General features: G+C 40.1%; 1 non-coding gene across 1 annotated transcript; it reads right to left on the bottom strand.

The window, feature by feature from the left end:
• Nucleotides 1–592: 592 nt before the first annotated feature.
• LOC112768365 (small nucleolar RNA R71) lies at nucleotides 593–700 on the bottom strand. Its single transcript, XR_003185800.1, has one exon. It is a non-coding gene; the product is annotated as a small nucleolar RNA R71 (small nucleolar RNA).
• Between the last annotated feature and the right edge of the window lie 13471 nt (nucleotides 701–14171).

Here is a 14171-nt window from a genome sequence, read left to right as displayed (position 1 = left end):
TTTTATTTTACTACTATGAGCTGCTTGTTTCTTTCGTTGGATGACGCGTTCGCTTCCTGACCTAAGCTTGCTAGTATTCGATCCTGAGATTGAAAGAACTATTTCACGAATAAGGCAAGCTCGGTGTTGGTTAGTCCTCTCTGAGGGCGGATCTGAAACGTCACTTGAGAAAGAAACCAGCCCCCGTTCTACTGATTTGGTTGTTTTACGTGCAGGTAACATGGTAGCAGCCAGGAGAGTTACTATCCAGGAGGCTGGAGCCCCTGATTTTACAGTGCAACCATTTCAAGCGCATCACCCAGCGGTGGCTATAGACTTTGAAATAAAGACCGCACTGCTCAATTTGATGCCCAAGTTTCATGGCTTACCTGCTCAAGAGCCTATCAAGCACCTGAGAGATTTTCAGGCAGCCTGTTCTACTGTCAGGCGTGATGGTGCAGATGAAACTTCAATTTTGCTGAAAGCTTTCCCATTTTCTCTTGAGGGGAAGGCAAGAGAGTGGTACTACACTCAACCAGCAGGAATTGTATCCAACTGGGATACACTGAGAAGAGAATTCTTGGAAAAGTTCTTTCCAGCTGAAGTTACTGATAAACTGAGGAAAGATATTTCCATGATTGTTCAGGATGATTCTGAAACTCTCTATGAGTACTGGGAGCGCTTCAATAATCTTCTGGAAGCTTGCCCCCACTATATGATTGACAAGATAGTGTTACTCGGTTATGTCACACAAGGTATGAGGCCCCAAGACAAGACCACATTGGAAAGTGCTAGCAATGGGTCTATGAAAAAGTACAAGACCACTGATGAGGCATGGCAATTGATCAGTGACTTAGCTGAATCTACTAGGAATCACAGGCAGAAACAAGGCCATGTAAAAGCTGTTGCAGAAGTATCCTCTAGCAGAGAGACTGCTACTTTAACTCAGAGTATCTGTGAAATGACCAACTTGCTGAAGCAGATGCAATTGAATTAACAACAAGTTCAGCAAGCTCAACCTTCTCCACCACAGCAAAACAAACAGTTAGTCCCACAAAGAGTTTGCAAAATCTGTGCTGATTACAGCCATTATACTGACGAATGTCCGCAACTCCAGCAGGAAGACAACACCGTGGCAGCCACTCATAACTTCTATGACTGCCCTAACCAAGGGAACAATCAAGGTGGCAACTACAGCCATGGATGGCAGGACAATTCTAACCAGAATTGGAGGGACAACAACAACAATAGAGGAGGCAGAGATAATCAGGGGAATCAGAGGTGGAATAACAACAACAACAGGCAGCAGAACCAGTACCAGCCTTACAGAGCACCTCACCTGAGGCAATCCCAAGGACCACAGAATACCAAACAGCAGACCTCTCAAATTACCTATCCTTCTTCATCTGCCAATGATGACTTACTACAATCTATTGATCGGAGACAGCAGACCATGGAAAATAACATTAATGCCACTCTAAATGGTCTGAACGCTACTTTACAGGCTCTTGTCTTCCAGATTGGATCAATGAACAACTCTAATAACCAATCTTTGAGCTCTAGTGGAATTCCCTCTGAACCGTTACCCAATCCCAAGGGTGGTATTAATGTCATCACCCTAAGGTCCAGAACCACACTGCAGGAGAGGAACCAGGAGGAGCCAAGCTCACCAGAACACGCCTCAGCTGAAGAGGTAGTGGAAATAGAAGATGTTGAAGAGGAAGAAGACATACAGGACATGGCTGAAGAAGAAGAAGTGCAATCACAAGAGGAAGCATCAAAAGGCGCAGACACTGCAGAAGACACCACTCCTGTTCCATTTCTACAACTTGCAAGGAAGCCTAGGAAGCAGCTGGAACCTGATCCAAAAATGGTAGAGATATTCAAAAAGGTTGAGGTAACTGTTCCTCTATTTGATGTTATTCAACAGGTACCAAAGTATGCAAAGTTTCTAAAAGATTTATGTATACATAAAGACAAAATTAATGAATTAGAAACTATTCCTTTAGGTAGTTCCATATCTGCTTTAATGGGAGGTTTACCTAAAAACTGTAGTGACCCAAGTCCTTGTATAGTTAATTGTACTATTGGTGGTGTGATAATTTCTGACTGCATGTGTGATTTAGGAGCATGTGTGAGTATAATGCCTTTGTCTATATATGATGTTTTGAGGCTCCCTCCCTTAAAAAGGTCGGCAGCTCGTTTCGTGTTAGCAGATAAAAGCATTATTACAGTGGTTGGAGTTGCTGAAGATGTATTAGTGGGCATTAAGAGGCTCACATTTCCCACTGATTTTTACATCCTGGAGATGCCCCAGAATGCCTCAGATAAGCCATCATCAATCCTACTCGGAAGACCATTCCTGAAGACCTCAAAGTTTAAATTAGATGCTTTTTCAGGAACATACTCTTTTGAAATAGATGGCCGAGTACTGATCTTCAATCTGAATGGAGTTATGAAGCATCCTCTGGAGGATCACTCTATCCTCAAGTGTGACATTATAGATGAAACCGTGGCTGAAGTCCACCAAGAGGAATTTGAAGAGAAGCACACAGGACAAGGCCCAAGTGTGGGGACATTCTCAGAGGACAATGACAGTGCCTTACCACTGTTACCAGCTCCAGACAACCCAGAACCTGAACATGATCAGAAGTTAGAATTAAAACCCCTTCCTCCACACCTCAAATATGCTTACCTTGAAGACGGGCAGAAGTTTTCGGTCATTGCAAGGGAACTCACTTCTCAACAGGAAGAGCAGCTACTTGGTGTGCTGAGGAGGCATAAGAAGGCAATTGGTTGGAGTTTGGCAGACATAGTAGGCATCAATCCCCAAGTCTGTGAGCATAGGATATTTTTAGAAGAGGGAGCAAGACCTGTCCGTCAACCCCAGAGAAGACTGAACCCCACTATCCTAGAGGTTGTCAAAAAGGAAGTGACCAGACTACTAGAGGCAGATATCATCTATCCCATCTCAGACAGTGAATGGGTAAGTGCAGTACAAGTGGTGCCAAAGAATTTTGGAGTCACTGCAGTGAAGAATGAGCATGGAGAGCTCCTGACAACCAGAGTTCAGAACGCCTGGAGGGTCTACATTGACTATAGACACCTCAACCAAGCAACCCGTAAGGATCACTATCCTCTTCCATTCATTGATCAAATGCCGGATCGCCTGTCAGGTAAATCGCATTATTGTTTTCTAGATGGTTACATAGGTTATTTCCAGATTCATATAGCTCCTGAGGATCAGGAAAAGACCACTTTTTACATGTTCTTTTGGGACTTATGCTTACAAGAGAATGCCCTTTGGCTTGTGCAATGCACCAGCTACTTTCCAAAAGTGCATGATGAGTCTTTTCTTTGATCTTATTGAGGACTGTATGGAGGTTTTTATGGATGATTTTAGTGTATACGGCGATTCCTTTAGCCTTTGCTTAGATGGATTATCTAGAGTATTAGATAGATGTGTCAATACAAACCTGGTATTAAATTTTGAAAAATGTCACTTTATGGTTAAACAAGGGATTGTACTAGGACATGTTGTGTCTAATACTGGCATTTCTGTAGATCCAGCAAAGGTGAATGTTATTTCTAGTTTACCTTACCCCTCTTCTGTGAGGGAAGTCCGTTCGTTCTTTGGCTATGCAGGTTTTTACAAGAGGTTCATTAAGGACTTCAGTAAGGTAGAACTTCCCTTATCCAGGCTATTACAGAAAGATATTGAGTTCGAGTTCAATGAAAATTGCAAACAAGCGTTTGATAAGCTGAAAACCGCCCTGACTCAAGCTCCAATTGTGAGAGAACCAGATTGGAGCCAACCATTTGAAATAATGTGTGATGCTTCCAACCATGCCGTAGGAGCAGCACTGGCTCAGCGTGAAGGTAAGGATCCTTTTGTTATTGCTTACGCGTCTAAAACTTTAGATGCCACTCAGTCGAATTACACTACTACTGAGAAAGAGCTTTTTGCTATTGTTTTTGCTCTGGATAAATTCCGAGCCTATTTACTTGGTACTAAAGTAGTAGTGTATTCAGACCATGCAGCTCTAAAGTATTTATTAGCTAAAAAGGAGTCCAAACCAAGGCTTATACGTTGGATACTGCTATTACAAGAATTTGATTTGGAAATTAAGGATAGGAGTGGTAACCAAAATTTAGTGGCAGACCACTTGAATCGCCTTGAACATATTACAGATGACTCCACTCCTATAGCTGATAATTTCCCATTTGATAACCTGCAAACAGTATCTGAGATAGTCCCTTGGTATGCACCTGTAGCTAATTATCTACTTAGCCGCACTTTTCCTCCAAACTTTTCTAAGCATCAAAGAGACAAGCTGAAAAGCGAGTCTAAATATTATATATGGGATGACCCATATTTATGGAGATGTGGCACTGACCAGGTAATTAGACAGTGTGTGCCTCAATCAGAATTCTAGTCCATCTTAGAGGCCTGTCACTCATCTGAGAGTGGAGGACATTTTGGCCCTCAAAGAACTGCTAGAAAAATCTTAGACTGTGGATTCTGGTGGCCTACTCTTTTTAAGAACGCTGCTGAATTTTGTAGATCTTGTTTTCCATGCCAGAAATTTGGTAATATATCCAGGAGGGATGAGATGCCTCAACAGATTATGCTTTTCTGTGAAATTTTTAATGTTTGGGGCATTGACTTCATGGGTCCATTTCCAAATTCTAATGGTTATTTCTATATATTGTTAGCTGTAGATTACGTTTCCAAATGGGTGGAAGCAATTCCTACCCGCAATGATGATGCTAACACTGTTGTTTCCTTTGTGAGAAACCATATTATTTGTCGCTTTGGATCACCACGAGCAATCGTGAGCGATCAAGGCACCCATTTTTGTAACAGGAGACTAACAGGACTAATGAAGAAGCATGGGATAATTCATAAAGTTGCAACAGCTTACCATCCTCAGACTAATGGGCAAGCCGAGGTGTCAAATAGAGAGATAAAGCGTATCTTGCAGAAGATAGTCAAACCTCATAGAAGAGACTGGAGCACCAGGCTACAAGATGCACTCTGGGCATACAGAACAGCATACAAAACACCCATTGGAATGAGTCCTTTCCGCTTAGTTTATGGAAAAGCTTGTCATCTCCCTGTTGAAGTAGAGCACAAAGCCTTCTGGGCAGTAAAGGAATGCAACATGGGAATTGAAAAAGCCAGAGCTGAAAGGAAGTTGCAACTGCAGGAACTGGAGAGCCTTCGCCTAGAAGCTTATGAGAACTCAAGACTATACAAGGAGAAGATGAAGGTTGTACATGATCAGCACATCAAGAGGAAAGAGTTCCAACCTGGAGACTTAGTCCTCCTTTACAAATCTCGACTGAGGCTCATGCCAGGCAAGTTGAGATCAAGATGGGAAGGTCCATACAGAGTAGAGAAGGCCGAATCGTACAGAGTCTATCACCTAAGCCATCCTTCAAGCTCTGAACTTATCAAAGTTAATGGACATCGTTTAAAGCTGTACCATGGCGAGAAGCTGAAGAAAAACAAGGAGCTTGAGATCTTCCTCTTGGAAGATCCCACATAGCGGAAGACTGAGCTAGTGAAGCGTCCAACTTACGGACGTTAAAGCAAAGTGCTAGGTGGGAGACAACCCACCATGGTATGATCGTTCTTTTCTTTATTTTTAGTTTTCTTATTCAATAACTCTTCTCTTTATTAGTACATTTCGTGCATCTGTATTTCCATACTTTTATTTTAATTAAAAAAAAATCACGTGACGCGACCACCTCATTGACGCGTCCGCATCGTAGGTGTGGGAGAGAATAATAAATTGAACAGAGAGTCACGCGAGAGCGTGGCTGGAGGCGTGCCAATGGCACAATCGTCCCACGCGACCGCGTCGCCGACGCGATCGCGTCATATGGGAATAATGGCCTCCCATGCGACCGCGTGCCCCACGCAGCCGTGTGACCAGGATTTCGACGTCAAAGTGGTGCACACCCGAGAATTGTGCTAGAGTGGTGCTGGACTGGCACTGGACGTGCAGTCCCTCTCAGGCGATCGCGTGAGCGACGCGACTGCGTCATATCCTTCTACCAGCCCACTCATGCGATCGCGTCACCCAAAATTTGGCATTTAATGATTTTGAACAGAGAGTTGTGCGAGTGCGCGGCTGCCTTCGCGCCAATGGCATAAAACGGGTCACGCGGTCGCGACCGCGTCATTCAGTTTAAGCGCAAGTCGCGCGATCGCGTGCCCCACGCGACCGCGTCGCTTGCGCTGCACAGTTTTCCTGATTTGCCAATTATCATATCTTTTTCTCCCCAAATCCTATTTTCTCTTTTCCCTCCTTATTTCTTCTCCCTCCCTTCCTCCCTTCCTCCCTCTTTCTCACTTTTTACTCTCTCTCACCCCTATTAACAAGGTTTCTCTTTTTTTTCTCCTTCCCTCCTTACTTTTCAATTATTCTTCTTATTTTTATATGTTATCTTCTTTTCTTTTCTTTTTACTTTCATTACACATATCTTCTTTTTCTTCCTTTCTTTTTCCTTTTTACTTGGTGTTATAAATTTATTTGAGTCATTGTTTTTCATTATATGCTTGTGGATTGTTGTAAATTTGTTTGACAATTATATATTGCTTTTTAAGGGATTACTTGCACGTTCAAATTCTTATTTTCAAGAGCTTCTTCTACATGCATGCTATGTGTTTGTGAAAAAGCCCATATGGCATTATGAACTTCTTTACATTTTTCTACTCTAATATTCAATGCTTGCTTTTCACAAATTCCCTTTACTATTTTATTCATTGAATTTAATTGTCAATACAAACGTGATGATTAGTTACGAGTGATAACATATTTTAATTGGACACTGAATGCTTGATCTATGCTACTCATGCCTTTGCCTGCATGCCAATAAACCCCTTGCATTTATTTGTCCCCATATGCACTTGCTATATTTCCATTGATGACTTTTTCCATGTGGTCATAACCATGAGTTAACATTATTCTTCTTTATTGTGCATTGATTATCACTTACACCACCTTCTTCCTTGCTCTACCCCTGTAAATTTAATTTACTTTCTCTTTCCTTTTTCAGGATGACTACCAAAAAAGGAAAGGAGAAAGCTATCCCCAAACAACCAGCAAGAAGATGTACAAAAAGAGTATTAGTGGCAGAACCCTCTTCAACTGCGGTAAAGCCCTCAACAAAGAAGATTAAGAGGATCATAAAGGTTGATGATAAAGAAAAAGCCTTCCCAGCAAAGGACACTGCGCGATTCCCCAATCACTACTGTGAGCAGATGTTCCCCATCCTGGCAGAAAGGAGTTACAACAACGAATACCTTCTTCTCCTCCCAAACCATATTGCTACATTTGTTGAGCTGCATATTACACGAAGACAATGGGATTTCCTACAGAGACAACCAAGGCAGGTCAATCTTTCTTGGGTAGTCGAGTTTTACTCCAACTTTCACCTACCAACCCTGCAGTCTGTCTATGTTCGTCAGAAGCAAGTCCCCATTACTGAAGAAGCCATTCAAAAAGCTCTAGGTCTTCCCCCTGTTCTAGAAGGATTGGACGCTTTTCAAGAAGCCGCACTCAAGCGCCAGATGTACCAATTTGACTGGGACGCCGTTCTTAGAGTTATCGCACTACCTGGCAGCAGATGGATCTACGGATACCATCGTACCCGCCCTAAGGGAATTTCGGCTTCAGCACTTACCTTGGAGGCTCGCGTATGGGCACAGATTATGTCCCATTACGTCTTTCCGAGCACTCACGAGTCCTCCTTCACTGCGGACATGGCCGTTCTACTATGGTGCATCCTTACAGACCAACCTCTGAATCTACCAAGACATATCCGGAATGCCATGGGACACGTACAAATCGCTGGCAACTTACCTTTTCCCGTCCCAGTCTCAGATCTTATCTCAGCAGCCGGAGTCTCCTACAGAGCTGGGGACACCAAAGCCATACTTCCACGGGATGATCAGTATGTCCCCAACGGGAAGTACCTTAGACTTCCAGCAGCCACTTTTAGCCAGCCTACTGAACCAGTTGAAGATATTCCTTCTTCAACACCACATGCACCTACAACAGCCCAACTGCTCCATCAGATACTTGAAAAGTTGGATCGGCATGAACAGAAAGCTAAGATGAGAGAGCGCTGTAACAAGCGCCGATTCACATACCTCAAGGAGCTGATCATGGGAAAATTCAAGGACTCAGATACCCCGGACTCCACTTCTTTTACCAGCACAGGGAGCCACGATGGCCCCGACGATGGAGATACTGCTACCAACCCACCTTTGTTCCTGACAGATGGCACCGAGGATGGTGCAAAGCCTTAAGTGTGGGGAGGTCGGTCAGTACCTGACTTCCAGAGGTAATTTCTCTTCCCTAACACCAATAAATTAGGATATTTAGTTAGATTTTTCTTTTGTAGAATAGGATAAATTGCATAGTAATAGATTAGTTGCATGCATGTTCTGCTTGATTGGAAAAGACAATAAGTTTCTTCTAAGACCCTATCTTTGGAACAAAATTTCACTAATTTTAATTCAAGCTTTTATGTTAAATTTGCTTGAAGTTGTATTTGAAACATGATTTTTGAGCTAAAGAATACACAACCTGTAAGATTTGAGCCTTTATGAATGGTTACATTATTTAACCATAATTATTTTATTCTTGTGTGTTTACTTCTCTATGATTGTAATCTATATTTTGTTTCATCCTATATGTCCAATGTTTATTATATTTATATGTTTGCATATGGTTGAGGCCATTATTTGTTTAGCTTACTTATCCAAATTAAGCCTACCCTTTTAATTACCTTTGTTAGCCACTTCGAGCCTTTAAATCCCATTTGTTCTATATTTTACCACATTACTAGCCTTAAACGAAAAAACAATTATATATCCCAAATTGAATCTTTGGTTAGCTTAAGATAGAATTGTGTGTGTTATTTAAGTATGGGAAATTGTGGAAGCAAAAGATAATAAGGGAATGTGTCATGATAATATACTAGAAATTTGGATACCTACTCATGAAAAACTGTAAGAATTAAAAATCTATGTGCATTGATAAGCTATGTTTATGTTTATGTTTATGTTGAAAAAAAAATTCAAAAAAATAAATAAGGGGACAAAATTACCCCAATGTTAAATTAAGAATTCAAGGGTCAATGCATGTATGATAAAATTAAAATAAAAGGTTGAAACATGAGTATGGAACGTGAAAGGAAATTTCTGGGTAGCTAGGCATGAATTCTAAAGTTATATAGAATATATATAGGTTATGTTAAAGCTTGGGTTAATTAAAGATTCAATTTATAAGCTTACTTAGCCATATATGTATCCTTACCCTTACCTTGGCCCCATTACAACCTTGAAAAGACCTCATGATGTTTGCATTGGTATATTAAATGTTGTTGATTGGTTAGGAGAAGAACAAAAAAATTAGAGAGCATGATTAGAGAAGGATAGAGTGATGACCCTATACACTAGAGAGACTAGAGTGTACATACATCATCAGTGAGGGTTCCATGCTTGAATTTCTATGTTCCCTGCCTTCATGAGCTATCTTCTTGCATTTTTATCTGTTCTTACTGTATAAGAATTGAGTTAGTAGAATTTGATTTGTAATTGTTTTGAAGAGCTTACTTACTTTTGATCAAGTGAACAAAAATCATATAGTTGCATTCATAAATATAGGTTGCATTGCATTGCACAGGTTTTACATGTTCTTACTCATTCATTTTATCTCCTTCAACTAAGCATGAGGACATGCTAATGTTTAAGTGTGGGGAGGTTGATAAACCACTATTTTATGGTTTATATTGTGTTTAATTATGTAGTTTTATCATGATCTTTACCCACTTATTCATTAAATAAGCATGCATTTATAATTCCTTCCTAAAATTATTGCATGATTGAAAACTTGCTTCCTAGAGACTTTTAATTATGTATTTTATTTCTCCTTTATTCCATTCGATGCCGTGATCTGTGTGTTAAGTGTTTCAGGCTTATAGGGCATGAATGAGTTGGAGATTGGAAAGGAAGCTTGCAAAAAATGGAAGGAAGACAAGAAATTGAGGAGATGACCAGCGAGAAGCGACGCGGCCGCATGAATGACGCGACCGCGCGGAAGAGAGGAAATCGCAATGACGCGGCCGCGCGAATTGGAAACTGCACAAGTGACACGGAGGCGTGGATGACGCGCCCGCGTGGAAAAGCGAAACGCCGAATGACGCGTCCGCCTGAATGACGCGTACGCGTGACATGCGCGATCTGCATATTCTGCAGAATCGCTAGGGGCAATTTCGGGCCTTATTTTGACCCAGTTTTTGGCCCAGAAAAGCAGACTAGAGCTAGAGAACATGCAGAAACCAAAAACAACATTCATTCCGCATAGTTTTAGTTTTTAGATCTAGTTTTCCTCTCCGCTAGGTTTTTTCTCTACACATTCATAGTTTTTAGGATTTGTTATTTTTATTGTTTTTGCATTGGGATACTAAGAAGAGTTATTGCCTCATCAAGACTTCGACATTCTAGTTCGTTCTCTTTACTTGTCTCTTACTCTTCCATGTTCCTTAATTTACTTAATTTTACTATTGGATTATTTTAGCATCTATTAATACAAGAATTACTTTTATTTTTAATTAATCTTTTGATCATTATTTATCATGTCTTTCTTTAGTTCCCTTTCTTATGTTATGAATTTTACAATTAGAATGAGCGAGTAGTTCCCTAACTTGATGGGGAGTTGATTGAAAGGAACCCTTGAGTTTGGATGCTCAAGAGAAAGATTGTAATTGGGTTTATTGTTGGATTGCTCTCTAGTCACTAACACCAATCCTCCCAAGAGCGGATTGGAACTTGTGGATAGAAACAGCATTCCAACTTGTTTAACTTTCCCTTACTTAGTGAGGGAAAACTAAACATAATAACCCTCAATTGTCAATTAATTTTGAGAGTACTCCAACAAGAATAGGGCTTCCAGCTAATCAACTCCCAGTCAAGGCTTTTATTTAAATTTATATAAATTCTCTAATTTAATTTTCTGCCATTCAACTCAAACCTTTTTGAAAACATCTGATTAATAAAATAGCACACTTTTCTACAACTCGTTAGGAGACGACCTGGGATCCATACTCCCAGTATTTTAATTTTAATTTCTATGACACCCTTCTAAATTGATAAGCGGATTTCTGGTTGGTTGAGAACTATACTTGCAACGTATATTTTATAATCATTCTTAACTCGCCAATTTCCGCCAACATCAGTGGCAAACTCCAATTTTTAGGGGAGGTGCTATCGAAATTTTCCCAAGAATTTGAAAGAGTGTTGGTTATGGTTTTGAAAATGATTTTTGATTTGAGTAACTTTAACAAAAGAGATGTGTTTTGAATGCTTTTATAGATTATTAAAGAAAATCGGATTCTTATGATTTTGTTAACTTGTTATTTCAAACTCATTTGATTTCTAAAAACAAAGAGAGTTTTGATTAATTATTCAAAGACTTTAAAACAGCAATTTATATATAAATTTGAGGGTTTGAGAATAAGAAAGTAAGTCTAGAGGTTATGCTTGGAGTTGAGCTGTGATTAGTGGTAATTGGCTTGACAGAGAGAGAGGATAGTGATGGAGTATGATTAAGGTATAGTGATGATTTTTGGTTAATTATAGTGATGTGGGAGGATGACTATGATTAATGATGACGATGATATTATCTATGACATGATTTGAGATTTAATAAGATGATGAAAGTAATGAATAAGGCTATTGGTCGGCGTTGGACGCATGATTGAGATCCTCAGAGATAAAGGAATCAGAGCACGGCAACGAAAGTGCGCAGAGTAAAAAGACCTTGGGACTACTATGCGTTGGATTAAAAGGCAGACTACGCTCACATACTCGTGGTGGCGGATGGAATTTTCGAGGGCGAGAATTTCTGTTGGGGGTAGAATATAAAATCCAGTCAAACCGTAATTAAATTAAATAACAAATTAAATAAGAGCAAATATGGTTAGAAAATTTAGCAATTGGAATTTGATAAATTAAATATGATATTTGGACTCAGTGAATTTTTCTGAGTCGAAAAACATAGTTTTCTGTATAAAAATGCACACTGAAAATTTGACCGGCAGTACCGGCTGCGATCTGTCCGGTACTGTGGCTGAGAAAATTAATTAGAAGTGAATAATTTTAAGAAAATAAGAATTTATAATTTGGGAAAATAGAAATATTTAAAATATGATTTAAAACTCTAATCTTAAAGGTTTCGGCCCAAAAATTGGGCCAACGGGTTAAACCAAGTGAATCGGGCCCAAGTGGGCCCAAGACCCAACATATATATAGCCTTATTAAGTCATTTCAGCATCACTTCTTCCCCCCATTCATGTGTCCATGGTGAGAGAGAAGAGAGAAAAGGGAAATCAAAACCCTAACTCTCTTTGATCTTCAAATCACCATAACTTGAGCTACGGAGCTCCGATTGACAAGCCGTTTGTGGCCATGAGTCGTTCTTCTCATCCTCTACAATTCTATCTAAGTTTTGTAGTGAGTATTCTACTGTCTTCTGCCCAATTTCTGTTTCCCCCTTAAATTCGAGTTTGGTTATGGGTGTTGAGTAATTTTATGATTTTGGTTGTTTAGGAGTGCTCTAGTACGAGCCATGGGTGATATTCATCACAAATTTCAGTGGGTTAAGGTAAGAAACCCTCCAACTCTTGTGATTTATCATTTTCATGAACCTTAGGTTGATTGTAAGTGTGAAATTGGTTATGTTATAGTATTGGTTGATTTTGGTGCACAATTGGGAGGTTGGTTTTGCTTGTGGAGCTTTGGTGAGGCTTGGAGCTAAGGTTGGTGGAGACTTCCAAAGAAGAGGCTCAATTGGTTTGGCTCCAAGAGGTACGATTTAAGTTTTATTTAAGTTCCGTGTGGTGTGATGAGAATTCCTAGGCTAGATTCCCCTAGGATTAAGTTTGGATTGTGTAAATGGTTGGTACTAATATCTATAGTTGTTATGTAATGTAAATTAATGATTGGATTGAGAATTGTGTGAATTTGTATGTTTATTGTGTTGAGAATTTGATGAATTGGATAATGAATATTAGTTTGTAGAATATGCATTTAAATTGTGAATTTGGGCCGGAGGCCGTGAATCTTGGGTCGGAGGCCAGAAAAAGGTAAGGAAGGTAAGTGATGTGTGTATTGTGTGATGTCATATGAGATTGAATGTAATTGTGATTGATGTTATTTGGTTACAATGGATTGCATGGATTATGTGGTTATTGGTTTTGAGGGAGGAATTGATGTCTTTGTTGATGATGCATTTGAGTTGTATATGATGATATGAATTTATATCTATTGGCGGTTGATGGAATTGGTATTGTTGGAACTTCAGATGTGGAATGAAATATATGATATGGTATTTTATTTGAAATTGAGTTATTTGATTGAGATTGGTCAAAATGGTGGATTGGTGGATTGTGAATTAAATGAGAATGTTGAAAATAAGAGTTGAGGAGGCTTGAGGTTGATTTTGGTAAGTTTTGGTTGGTTTGAAAAGGTTTGAAATTTGTTTGTGTTGAAAACTTAGTTTTTGTTGGTTTTTATGAAAGTTTTGATTTTGGTCTACTTTGACAGAGCATATCTTGTTCTTCGGATCCTCGATTTGTATCAAACTTATTTAGAAATAAAATTGGATCTGAGATGTTTATGCCATTCGAAGAACGGATGGAAAATGATTTGAAACGAAAACGTTGTGCCCGTGAGAAGTTTGGGGTTTGAAAATGTAATCCTGCAGCTTTTTAAACTTAGTAAAATTTTTGGTAAAACGTACTCCAATGCGCACGCATGGCCGACGCGCACGCGTCACTCACGATTTTTACTTTCTCACACATGCGCCTCACTGACGCGTACGCGTCGCTGTATTGATGCAGGTGCGTGGTATAAATTCTAGAGAGTTGTGATGGTAGCGTGCCAGCTTTGTGCGAGGAGCACAAAACGCATCCACGCGTACGCATGGCAGACGCGCACGCGTCATCCTACCTCTCTACTTCCACGCGTGGGCATGGACAACGCTTACGTGTCACATGCTCTTCTCCGCTTCCCACGCGTGCACGTGGGCGACGCGCACACGTGACCCCGTTCTCAGCAAAAAATTTATTTTAGAGTTTTTAAAGCCGAATTTCAGACTTCTAAGCGTCCATTT

This window comes from Arachis hypogaea, chromosome 17, assembly GCF_003086295.3.
Source record: "Arachis hypogaea cultivar Tifrunner chromosome 17, arahy.Tifrunner.gnm2.J5K5, whole genome shotgun sequence".
Lineage (NCBI taxonomy): Eukaryota > Viridiplantae > Streptophyta > Magnoliopsida > Fabales > Fabaceae > Arachis > Arachis hypogaea.
This window is presented reverse-complemented; position numbering and strand designations above follow the sequence as displayed.